This window comes from Coptis chinensis, chromosome 3, assembly GCF_015680905.1.
Source record: "Coptis chinensis isolate HL-2020 chromosome 3, ASM1568090v1, whole genome shotgun sequence".
Taxonomy (NCBI): domain Eukaryota; kingdom Viridiplantae; phylum Streptophyta; class Magnoliopsida; order Ranunculales; family Ranunculaceae; genus Coptis; species Coptis chinensis.
This window is the reverse complement of record NC_141458.1, coordinates 29321253-29334798: the sequence shown is the minus strand read 5'-3', so window position 1 is coordinate 29334798 and position 13546 is coordinate 29321253. Positions and strand designations below refer to the sequence as shown.

At 33.3% G+C, this 13546-nt stretch overlaps 1 pseudogene; it reads left to right on the top strand.

Annotated features, from left to right (window-relative positions):
- Positions 1-654: 654 nt before the first annotated feature.
- Positions 655-8799, top strand: LOC147509057 (uncharacterized; annotated as a pseudogene).
- Positions 8800-13546: the final 4747 nt, after the last annotated feature.

The following is a 13546-nucleotide window of genomic DNA, read 5'->3' as shown; positions in this document are numbered from 1 at the left end:
CATTGGGAATGCTCTAATTGCTAGATTCAACATGGACAAATTAAATTAAAGTGATTTAAAAGCTGAATAAACCATTAGTATTGAAAGTGATTCTTTAATTGCTAGACAACCTACTTAAACAGATTTATACTTTACATTAAGTAAAAATTAATTACTTTTTAGGTTGATAATTTATGATTTGCCAAAACTGCGGTTGTGTTAGTAATATAAATCTGTATATACTAATATACTAATACATTTGTAATACATTTACTGAATAATTGTCATCATAGAAGCTTAGATACCAACGTAAAAATTTTGTTTTTCTCTCTGTTTCTCATTTTGCTTCTCTTCATGAGTTATGCCATTAACTTTGAAGATGTTACTCTATTTGTTTAATTCTCGTTTGGAGACGCTTCGTCTTTTTTTTTAGTTGGTTTTCTCATTCAAAATATATCTTTATCCATATAGAGGTTTTGCCCAGAAGATAAAATTGGTCTATCAAATAAAAACCTGAAATAGTTTTGGGATTCACCACTTTGGCGTACTTTTAGTTACATACGAGCATATGAGATGATCAAATTTAGGGTACTAAGCTATGAGAATGATAGGGTTGATGTTGTTGTTTGATGCAAGCGTGTTACATTGCCGCGAAAGCTTTAAATAACATAAAACATGGACATTGGCAAATCTATAGAGGATCAGTTCTCCAAGCCACATCCTTGTTTTCCAGTGGATACAAGAATCGCCAAAGTAGGAGGCAGCCCAAGCGCTTATCGTCGCTTTATGCACTGGTTAAGCTCGATTACAAAAACATAACCGTGCTCGAGAAATATCACACAGTTGGAGGCATGTGTGAATCAGTTGACATAGAAGGTATGCAATATTTTGAAACCAATGTCTTTGTATCAATTGACATTTTCTATGCAAAATTCTCATATTGTGGATACCATATCTTTTTACAGGAAGTTGCAAAATTCGAAGAGTTGGATTTCACAAGTTCGCACTCATTGAAACTACAGGAAAGTTTCAGGACATGAAATAAGTGGCAGATGATTATGTGTCCGTAATTCCTATGACCTTAAAACTCCAGGTTAGTGACCTTCGCTCCTTTTTGTGTGTAGATGGTGGTATATGGATGATGTAGATAGATGATGGTCGTTGAACAAAAAGAAGCGTATCAAAACCTAATTATCCCTCAATAAGTAAAGGATGAGTAGGGTATCGTTCCACTTTTAAGTGTATGTTTATATGAAGGATAGGACTGGAAAGGGGGTTTGAGGGATTAAAAACTATAATTGTAGATATTTTAGATTCTAATGCTAAACTAAACTAAACTAACTAAACTTATACTAAAGCTAAGAATTGGAAATAGGGAGAGAATATGAGAGAGATAGATTCAAGAGATTCAAATCCACCAATGCTTTTGATTCAATGACTTTTTGCTTCATGTTGTTCTCCAAGTAGACTACAAACGGGCATCGAAATGAGTGTCGATGCCTTTTAGGTGAAACATCGTTAAACAATTAACTCTACTTAAGGTTGTTCCTATGTTCATGTTACTAATATCTTCTTTCCTTTTATGTGAGCTTAGGCAGCTATTCAATGAATCACCATCTAAGGCAAACACAAGGAATACTTCCCTTACTCTAAAACACTACACAATTAGAAGAAAAGTAGAGAATAATAGTATAATATTCAATTACAATAAATAAAACTCTATTCTAGCATTATATTCAATTGCAATAAATAAAAGCATGTTACTAGCAAATATTAAATTGCAATAAATAAAACCCTAAACTAGCATGATATTCAATTGTAATAAATAAAAACCTTAATCTATACTTCCATCCCCTGATGTGGGCAATAGAACTAATAACTAAAAACATAAAGAACTAACCTGATTGAAGAACATCATGAACCAGAAGAATCATTAAACCTTAAGCACTGGCTTCATCTCCTCCCTTGAAAGAGAAGATTAGCCTTCCATATAGAAGGAAGAGCACGAAGAACGAGAAGAAGAAGAGTCGAAGAACATAAGACTAGAAAGACTAATATATTAAGACTCAGCTAGTTAAAACTGATCTTTTATTATTAATCTCTCTCTGCCTTAAGTTCTGGAGACAAGAATATAAGTGAATTGGCCATTTACATGAGGCACTTAGGTCCTCTATTTATAGGGGTTACAATGAGCTCTAGAAGCATTCCAAACCGTCCTTTGTTTCCTAATACAAATAGACTTCTTTCAGAGTCCAACTTCGTCTCCAAAACTGAGAAGGAATTGGCTACAGTGTCGATTCATGCGTCTAGACGCACTATTCATGTGTCCCAGACTTGATCAATGCGTCTGGACGCTCATTCCATGCGTCCCAGACGCGTAAGTCTATTTTGTCTCTTCTGCTCTATCCTTTTATCCTCTTTTGCGGGCTTTGGTTCAAGCAATGAATCCTTTGGCCTTGGGCTTCCAAATAGGCTTTAAAATAGGTCCAAGTCGCATCTTTAATAGCTTCAATTCCTTGGCCTTCTCCATGATTGTCCACGGGTTTCCCATGTGATCCTTAATGCTCCGAATTGCTCCATTTTACCCCTTTTTCTCTAATATTCTACAAAACTCTCTTTTTCACCTGTAAATCTTAAAACATAACTTACAAACATTATTAGTCCACTAAGATGGCTAAACAAGAGGCATAATCGAGGGTTAAATTGCACTTTTTGAGCACTTATTAGTTAGTTTTAGTTAGAAACAACTATTTGATTAGTTTGTCAGAGTTGGCAACTCAAATGTTAAAGATTTAGTTCATCTTTGCAAGAAGAGACAAAGAACTCAAATTGAATTGGGGTACATGCAGTAAGTGAATTGAAATAGCATCTGACACAACTCCTCTCGAGTCTCATGGACTCAAATCTGTCCCCAAAGTGGTGGCTTATGGATATACATTGTCCAGATATGGCTTTGTCGAAGACATGCCATATGCTTATATACATGAATTTATCCGCACTTTTATGGCAGGAAAGATTAGGCGTTTTAGAATAGGATATATGAGTGTTTGGCATACGATCAGTCAATCTTTGCCAATAGAAGTCCATTGCAAAGATCAAGTTCGACAATCACATGCAACTCTTCTGGCATTACCATTGATGTCAATAACAGTGAGGGAGGAAAATGAATTTTGGAATTTGAAAAAGTCATAATCTCAGGCGCTTTTCCTTTCAACAGTGGAAAAACTTACAAATCTCCTTCTTCAACTTCAGCAGGTGCACCAAAATGTCAACTTCAACTGTTTCATAGTGGTTTTATTTTCCATCTTAGTAACTTTCAAAAGTCCGTCCTCACGCAATTTTCTTCCTGCAGCAATCAAGACGGAAGTCATAGGTATGACCGAGCTCGAAGTGGAGTTGTTTAGTAAAGTGCAGTCTATCGATTACTATACAACTGCTTTAAAGATTAAGGGTATGGAGCATATCCCTAAGGGGTTCTATTACTTCGGGAATTTCATGGAGGATCCCAAAACTATTGGTCATCCAGTTGCAATGCAAAAATTCTATGAAGACACATATATTTTTCTATTCTGGTCTTATGGAAACTCCGAGGATATCAGAGGACCAACGATGACAAAGGTTGCAATTGATGTGGTAAACAAAATGGGAGCAGAAGTGAAATCAGTTGTTTTACAACAACGTTTTAAGTATTTTCCTCATGTTAACAGTTAAGGTATGCTCAATAATTTACTTTTTGTCCAACATTACTAACTTAGAGATACTAACGACTCCAATACATATATGAAGCTCGGGTTTTATGAAAACTTGGAATCTGAACTTCAAGGTCTCAATAACAATTATTATGTAGGCAGTTTAATGGCATTTGAGCTCACAGAGAGAAACTCATCTTATGCCATGGCCCTAGCTTGCAAGCCATTGCGTTGCATGTTTTTCCTTATGTAAAGGTAATTTTGAAGATAATTGCTTTTCAAACTGATTTATGACATGCATACTCTACAAAGCGATTGTTATAATTTTTGTGAAACGTATGTTTCTGCAGAGATTGTTACCGCTTCATTCAGTTTGCAGTCCTCGGATATTAGAGGAGTTCCCAGGATTAGAATTTCCTGATCTATCTACCCTTGATGGCTATTTAAAGCATTGGGGGACTCATAGATCGAGTCACTTAGGGAAAAACTATTTATACTTGGATTAGCAAAAGAGCGGAAGTATGATGCCACAGGACATATGGACAACTTCATGCCAATGCATCTTGCATTGCTCATAAGCTCCTGATGACCCGCAAACCAGTCTTCTCTCTTTCACCACCACTAAATCTCATCCCCCAATCATGGCGACCCAGATGAGCAAATAAAAGAAAGAAAGGTGTATTCCCTCTCTTCCCATTCTCTTACTAGATCTAATATTATATATATATATATATATTCTAATGTGTTCATTGTGGGTTAACAGTTTGTGAATGACAGAGTATTTTTCGATGAACTGAACGAAGTATTGACAAGAGAACTTGCTGAAGATGGTGACTCCCTTGTGTACTGAAATCATCATCCATGCCACCCGTACCCAAAACGATCTCGGTAAATTAAGTTAAAATAAAAATCTCATTTTTTCCCGATATTTATATTTTGCTTATTTGGTTATTTGGTTTATTAAATGTGAAGGGAGGAGGATTAGGGAACTGACATTTGTCGTTCAGAAAATGTTCAAGTTTCCTAAAAATAGTGTTGAGCTTTATGCTGAGAAGGTTAACAATAGAGGTCTTTGCGCTATTGCTCAAGCTGAGTCTCTTCGATATATAAGCTTCTCGGTGGCCTCCTTGTTTGCAGGTATAATCTCATTTCTTTCATTAGAAATTAATTATATTGATTTTATGTCTGTGATTTGAGTAGTATCTTGATTAGGACATTATTACAGCGTCTTGGTTATGTCTTTCAAATACTCAATGGAGCAAGTACCAGTGGAGACACATACCAAAATATTTATAACTTCTATTGAAAATTTGTTGTTTAATTTTACATGGTCTGCCTTTTCAATATCATTTTGTTGATTGTGTTTTTCATTGCGTTTATTTTTATTTTCTTGCTTATTCAATATTTTATATTGGTTGTTTTTTTTTTTGTTTTGTTTTTGTTTTTGTTTTTGTTTTTGTTTTTTTTTTTTTTTTTTGAGTAATGAAACAATTTCAGTCAACTTGACATAATCCTTATCAAAGATATTATCATTAAGATCATTGAATATTTATTTTTGGTATAATATATTTTACAAACTTATGTTTTTCAGAACTTTGATATAATATGATTTATTGTGGTACAATACAAGTAGAATTTCCACAATTTTTGTTGACTTAAATATTTTGAGTCTCTGTTGTACCAAACATTGTAGGGTTTAGTTATTATCTCTATGATATCTTTTCAATTCCCTGAATATTTCTTTGAAAAAAGTTTACGTAATCCAGGAATCTGTTGAGTAACAAAAATTAGGATATGGGCCGTGTCCAATTTGGATTTATATACCTATTGATCATGATGCAATGAAATGGGTTTATAGTTTTTCATGTGAAATGGGTTTGACAGTTTTGTAAATTTGAGATTGAATACTTTATAGTCATGATGATTGTTAAATAGACACGTCTTAATCTGTTAGATGAAAAAATGTGTTCAAATGATATTAGTAGTACTAACTATTTGGCTACTGTCTAAAGTTTGAACGTCTCCTTACAGTTGTATTTTGAGGTAAAAAATATTGTAGTTTCATGGCATTAATTATTTATATTTGGGTGTTTCATTGCATTATGAGTGGGTTTACACACACCAAGCATAGTAGCACTTATACAAGTATGCATTGGTAAGTATACATTATGCAGTTTCACCCTTCAGAAACTAGCTCATGTTCAACATTATAGATGTATAAGAATGCATTGGTAACTTTATTGTAGTCATGGTAACTGTAATAATGACGGATAAAATATTCCAAAATACCGTTGATTAAACAAATCTCCAATTCCATTCCATCTTGCTCTAATGCCTCTGTAAGGTTTCCACATAACTATATATAGTGCAAGTCTAGGGAAACCTTCCCATAGGAATAATTGATTCGAGTGTTTCACACTTGATTGAGCAATTGGACTTAATACTTCGAGTTTCACAATATAATTAGTATATTTGTTCTAAACTTCCTGCACCTTTGATCTCTCCAACTTCACTTTAGTGAAACACTTATGGACTTTTAGACAAGAAAAATATTTGGTGTGGGTGTGATGCTGAAGAGGTCTTCTTAAGAGTTTGGATTGAGTTGTTCACGTTTTCATCTTACGGAAACGTCATACAAGGAGGCTCAATGTTGAGGCTTCGACATATATGACCAAAAGTACTCTAGCACACGACTGCTAAGGAAAAAAAATTGCATTATTTTACTAGCACAACTAACGTGGTAAATAATGTTTCTCATCTATGTTTACGGTAATATAGTTAGAGGAAAACAAATAGGTTGGGATTTTTGAGCAAGTAGGCTCAATAACTTTTGAACTTCTTTTAATGGAAGATGTAGTTTTTTAGACAAAATGTGACAAAAATAAAATCATTTTGTGGTATGTTTGAACTTTTATACCATAAATTGTATCAGAATTCAAATTATTCTTGAACTTAATTGTTGTTGTATACTCGAAGTAAATTAAACGTCTGAAGCATTTTTATAGTACATTTCCATTACAAATCAAATTATTGAGTATCCATTTGGATTAGAGTATTTTACAAAACGATGGACATGATATTTCTGTATAATGGCTCTATTTGTGTGTGTGCGTGTTAAATTTGTCAGGATACTTTGCATCTCCGATCTGGATGTGGTTGTTATAATATATGATCCAATTGGAGAACCCAAGCCGTATGTGTTGGAAAGTGGTGCTGGTTTTTTCAGTGCTTTTCCTCTGCAGGTAAAAACTATATTAGAAGAACGATTCTAAATTTTATGCCAAGTATATGTTGTATAACCTTATTGATTTTTCTTTGTTGATTTTACCTATGGTGTTAGACTTTGAATTCCCTCTTCGTGACTCATTTTATAATGTAGAAATTTAATAAAAAAAAAAATATATATATATATATATATATATATATATATATATATATATATATATATATATATATCGAAAAAAATCTGAAGTTTTGGTATGTGACCGATTGTGTTGAAGGACAATGGTTTGTTGTTTAGGGAACGCAACAGGGAGCTCTGTCTTCTGGTGGCTGCGTCAGCACTACCCTCCTTACTGGTCCTCTTCTTGCACCAAAGTCAATTAGAGAAGTTGTTCTACAGGTTAGTAATTTTCCAAATAAAAAGCTGCTCTTCAGTATTCTTATATATATTTTTTTATTCTTCTTTTGGTACCACCTTGCTCATATGAATTATTCAATGCGATAATTGTCTTTTTACCGCTAAAACAGCCACTCAAATTAAAGATTTGACTGTTGCTCCTCTTAAAGAAAATAGTTAATTTTAAAGAGATCATATGTTTTAAAGAATATCACTCTTTTGGTTCCACACACACTTTATAGCAGAAAGACCAAGGCACTAAGGCAGTAGCGTCTTTGGGCATAGATACTAACAAACATTTCCTTTCAACATTCAGGTGGAGCCATGATAAGAACATATAGAAGAAACGAAGTCATGGAAGAAACATATGCATAAGAAAAGGGAGCAAGTAGGTGATTGTGGGTTCGAGTCATACTGGGTGTGGTTTTTTTTTTTTTTTTTTTTTTTTTTTTTTTTATATGAAAGGTCATTGCTTATCATTGAAAGCAAAATAGATGGGTAGTGAAAATTTAGTGTTAGAGTATACTCCATCAAGTTGGGTGTTCACACCATTTGTAGGTATGGTGTGTGATGTATTCAGCTAGATGTTTTTTGGCTTTGTTCTAAGTGTTTAGTTAATCCATAATGAGGAATAAATTATCAGATGTGGTAACCAATTAACTCTTCCGACCAAAAGGTGGCTTCATGCCTTAACCAAACCCTATATAATAGTGGTAGTTTTCATAGTAAATAACTTTTCATTGACTCGAGAAACGTTCACACGAGTGAAAATTCACTAAGCAAGGTGCAGTGGCCGTTAGTGTGTTTTGATCCCGTAAAATCGCCTAGTAGGCAGGAGACGTGCACAACCTATATAAGCCAATCACTGATGAACTCATATGTAAATAACGATTAAAAGTTAGTGATTTTATATGTGTTATACAAGTAAAATCATCTAAGGATTAAATCAAAGTAGTTATGCATTCGTACAAGAGCTGCCAGAATTGTTAAGAAATAATCAGTGATTAACAATGGTATGACCTCCTTCTCTATTTGCCCCACTTTTCAAATAGAAATAAATAGTTCTAAATTCTAAAATACATACCAACTCAATATTATGGTTGGCGATTATTTGCTTAGATTATTGACAACATTTAAACAATTCATGGAAAGTGAATCAATTGAGGGATTAGCACTGATGGTTCATGGGATTACAAATTTTTCCGTGTAATAAATTCATATATGAAAGAGAATGTAGGGATTTTAGAGTGTTTGTGAAGTTTTTTTGACTTTTTTTTTTACAGAATATAAAAATTGATGTGCACTTGTTATGCTGATGACTTATATGTTTAAACTTTAAATATGAGAAGCTTTCACCACCACTAAAGCAACACTGAAAAACTACTTATGTGTTGAGTGGTAGTTACATTTGGTTCAGTATGTGTACTCAAATGGTTTTCATTCTATTTTTAGGTTGTTTTGCATGGCGTGGTAAATATAATTGTTGAACCAATTGGTGAAGAGATGAGATAAAGCTAACAAAGATTTGTCTGTGCTTCAATTTAATCAAGAAGGTAACATGAATAACTATAGGCATTGGTCATTCCCTTAGGTTTCTTATACCCTAATGTCAAGTCAACAGTACGTCAACTCCTCAAATTCAAGCACCGCCAATATGTTCTCTAAGAGGTGTTGTCTTCTACACGACCACATTTTATTCGATCTACATCTTCTTTTGGTTGTGCATCTTCTTCACGACTCCATAGAGCATTTTCTTTTTTCAAGGTACTGTTCTAGCATATTGTTCTTGATTGCTTAATGACTTCTTAGATTTTTGGGGTTTTAAATTGTTTTGTTTGATTGTGTTCTTCATGGTTAATCTTTGGTATATGGATTAAAATTTTAGTAGATGGTTTACTTTTTTTTACACTCATAGACAATGTTAGTATCTTTCAAATTGGTTTATGAAAAGTAGAAAAAATATATAATATAAAATGAGGAGTTGTGGTGTCTAATGGTGCATTTAGATTGATTGTTTCTTTATGGTTTGAACTTCGTTGAGACCAAATTTGGTTTTTTATAAAAGATTTGATGATTGTATCGTAAGTGTGTGGTGTGACTAATTACGCACTTTTGATATGAGGGAAACTGATCAAATCTCAAATCTATTTTTTGGGAGTGTACTCGACATGTAGAATGAACAACTTATATATTGATATTTAAACGGCTCTTTTTTCACTTTGTTTATTGTCTTTGGGTTGTTTGAAGTAGTGATTTTATTATGTTTGTATGAAATGGTAACTTAGTGTGTCTTGGGCTTAAGGCTTCCAAGTCTGAAGTTCTGAATGTTTTTGTCTTAGTGTATCCAAGCAAGGGCCCTAACTTAGTTAAACCCTGAATATATGCCAACGACATTGCAATAATATAGGTTTATTTACTCATGCATGTAATCTACTATTCTCTTTGTTGTTGTTTCTTTGCATGCCAAGTGAGGATGAGATATTTTATTCTTTAATCGGGATTTTTTCATCTATACAAGTATTTTATTATTAAGGGATTTTGATTTTTTATGTGCGTATGTGTGACATTATTTTTTATTCAAGGTGATGCAAAGACCTTATATGCCTATATCTTTGAGCCTTAACCATCAAGAAGCAGTGTCAATAATAACGTAATGTATATGTATCATCACTACGTGGTAGATCATCCAAAAAATCCGGCTAAGCATAATTGTCTTGGTCAACTTCACCTGACCAACTACCCCAGTAACTGCTTACAAATCGGGCTACATTCTTGCTACTAATTTGTAAAAACACGTGTTGCGCCCTGAGCATTTATCTTTTTTTTTTCTATTAAAATATTAATTATGTTATCTTCATGACAATTCTTATGAAAGAAAGCAAGACTAACCGAAAATCATTACAATATCTTGGAGAATTGTATTGCCAAAACTCTAGCAATCCTTTATAAACTCCTTCTCATGTTGCTGTTAGGCGCTTCAATATCCTTTTGAAACATGTTTTCTTTTTATGGAATTGTTATTGGGCATAAGTTTTAACTAATTATTAGATCCATTAAACTTAATCTTTATAAAGGTGTATTGTGCTAATAGTACACTCTGTTTTGCTGGAATTTTGTTCAAGTCCATTAACATATGAAGTAGGTATTGAATTATGTGTATAATTTCTTTTTATCATGTAGTTTGCTTACCTTTGACGTCGTCTGCAGGTTGATTACATCAGAAGTGCATTGAAGACCAAGTTTGTTTTCTAATTCAGCTGTGGAGTGAGTTGAGCGACCTTCTCATCCAGTCATCCCTAAACACTACTTTATTCTGTTATGATGACAAGTGATTTCTTACTCTTGGGAAATGTGTGCATGGGCTGGCATAACCGTGTTTGGCTACTACCCTTATCTCAATTCTCAACTAATACGTACAAGGACTGGGCTATCAGTGTATTTGGTTGAATGTTATCTACCTAACATTTAAATTATTTTTATTTTACAATCGTGTGTCAAGTAACTAGACATTTTTAGTATTACTATTACTATTTTAGTCCATGAATAGCTTATTTTAGTCATTTCTTAATAAACAACCAATGATTTTTACGTGTAGGTATATATCTATCATTACGACAATTTGTTAAATATCATTTTGGATGGGTAACATCAAAGAAATCTATTTGCAATGTTTGATGCTACTGATATTGGGTTATTGTGTTTGTTCAATTATTAGTTAACTGAGAAAGTGTGGATTTGGGGTGTTGTCGCATGATTTTACTTGCAAGTTCTTCTAAGATTGAAATATAGATTTTAATAAACTTTTGATTTGTTTTATTTTATTTTATTTTTTAAATACATATTGAATGAGGAATGTGAAACCCCGTTTGATGGAATTTAAAGATGATGTGAAGCTCTAACATGAAGCTCCATCTTTACAAGGTTGACTTGATAAAGAGACTGTCACACCCCAAATTTCCCAGACAATATTTAAAACAATGATATTCAATCATCTGGAAACCCGGGGTGAAACAAAACCCAATACCCTGTTATCAAACACGATATAAAAAAAAAACTGAAATCAAAAGAAAACTAAAAGGAACAACTCTTCATCACATTATTAAACTACAAAGAAACTAACCAACTCTATTACATCTGTCTCAAAACAAAACCGTACACTTCAGAAAAACTTAAACCAGAAGACTCCAAGAGCAACTCCAAATCACGTGTCCTCATCCACTGCACTCCACCATCTATGTTTCCAAGAACACACCCACGTTGCAAAACAAAGCAAACATGGGTCAGCAAATTGAATTTGCTGGTATAAGTAAGACTAAATATAAAATAGTAATACGTTCATATCTTTTGAATAAAGAAATATACTATTCAATCATTTCAACTTGGAAGACAAGTTAGTTCCGTATTCTCAAAACGGCATGCAGTTTCTTCCCAAGTAAAATTTCAACCCCCAATATACATTTCTAAGAAATCTCAGATAACAGTATTCATCATGCTCACTTTCCAAAATAACTCATAATATAATTTCCACTTACATTCAACTTATTACATACACATATGATAACTTATTTAAATATGAGTTTGATACACTTTACCTTTAAGCCAGCACGTCGTCTTAGGATAGGACAACGTCTCTGCATAAAAAGTTAATAAGTCCTACCCTCCTGCAAAACAAAGTTAGATTTCCCAAACGTAATCATTTATAGTATGCATCTATTTCACTCTCACTGCAATCATCATGGGTATATATAATCTCGCATAATATATCGTCAATATTAACATTCATGTCATACCACCATATCCATCATATCACGCTAACCATATTCACATTCTTTCGTAAGAAATTATATCCATTATATCATAATATATCACCAATCATATCCAACAACTCACTCATACTTAAAGCCAATATTTTTCTTAAAAACCACTCATTTATTGATGAGAACGAGGAACTATATCACAACTATGGAGTACATTCATCCCTCGTGAGTATCAACTCACACAAACCACGTATACAATTTCTTGTAAGAAATCATGTACATCATAATACATAAATATTCATATGCAATAACTCAGTCACATGTAATATCAATATTTTACTTTAATATCACTCGTCTACTTATGAGAACGAGGAAAAAGTCACAACCAGGGAGTACATTCATCCCTCATGAGTATCAACTCACACAAACCACATAAACATTTCTCATAAGAAATCATATACATCATATGCAATAGCTCCATCACACGTAAAATCAATATTTTACTTTGCTTATTAATTATCTCATTGACTCATTTATTAAAAGACACAGCCCAACCTTTAGTTCGTACTCCACGATTTGCACTACACACATTTGCCAAATTACACATATCCGTGTGCCTCACTCACACTGAGTACCACTACAAGACATATGTCCCAAGCGGGGATATCGCCTCCAGGAAACATATTTTCATCTTCTAAACTCGTAACTTGTGAGTCACAGTCATCTCTGGGCTTTCCATACACATACACAAAGCCTCTTTTGGGCATAACAAAATATCAGGTCATTCATGGCACATTCAATGAATACTTTATTGGGTCATTCCCGCCACATTCAAGGAATACTCATCATAACAATAACAGGGCATTCATGACACATTCAATGAATACATACCTTGGGTCATTCCCGCTACATTCAAGAAATACCCATACCTACATTCCCATACACTTAAGGAATACAGTCCACCCGCAAGGTGAATGCCTTAATTAGTTCCTCTTTAAGGCGGCTTTTCACATGACATCATTAGTCATAAACATTTCTTTTCATCAAAGAGGAGTGGAGAGATCTAAAGATGTGGGCGACACATTAAATTTTCACCAGACACTTTTACACCAAATTTTAACACTCAAGAGTTTTCATTTATTATAATATTTTCATTACAAAACAAACATCATCTCAAACAATAATTTATTACTAAAGATTCCAAACACAATAACTAATCAACTCACCTCATTATCAATTATATAAATCATAGATATCAAAATATTCAATCAAGAATAATGCATTAGTTAAATATCTTATGAATACATTTTAAACAACCATAATCACGTACATAATTAAGTACTAACATTGTTCACATATAGTTATTACAATAACTAATAACTAATAATTAATATATAATATAGTATAGTGTAGTGGCTGCACTTTTGCTCAAAGTTGCCTACGTATCCAAATCTTTCAAGATTGGAATCAAGCCTTCGTAGTTCTTATCAGCCACATAGTCA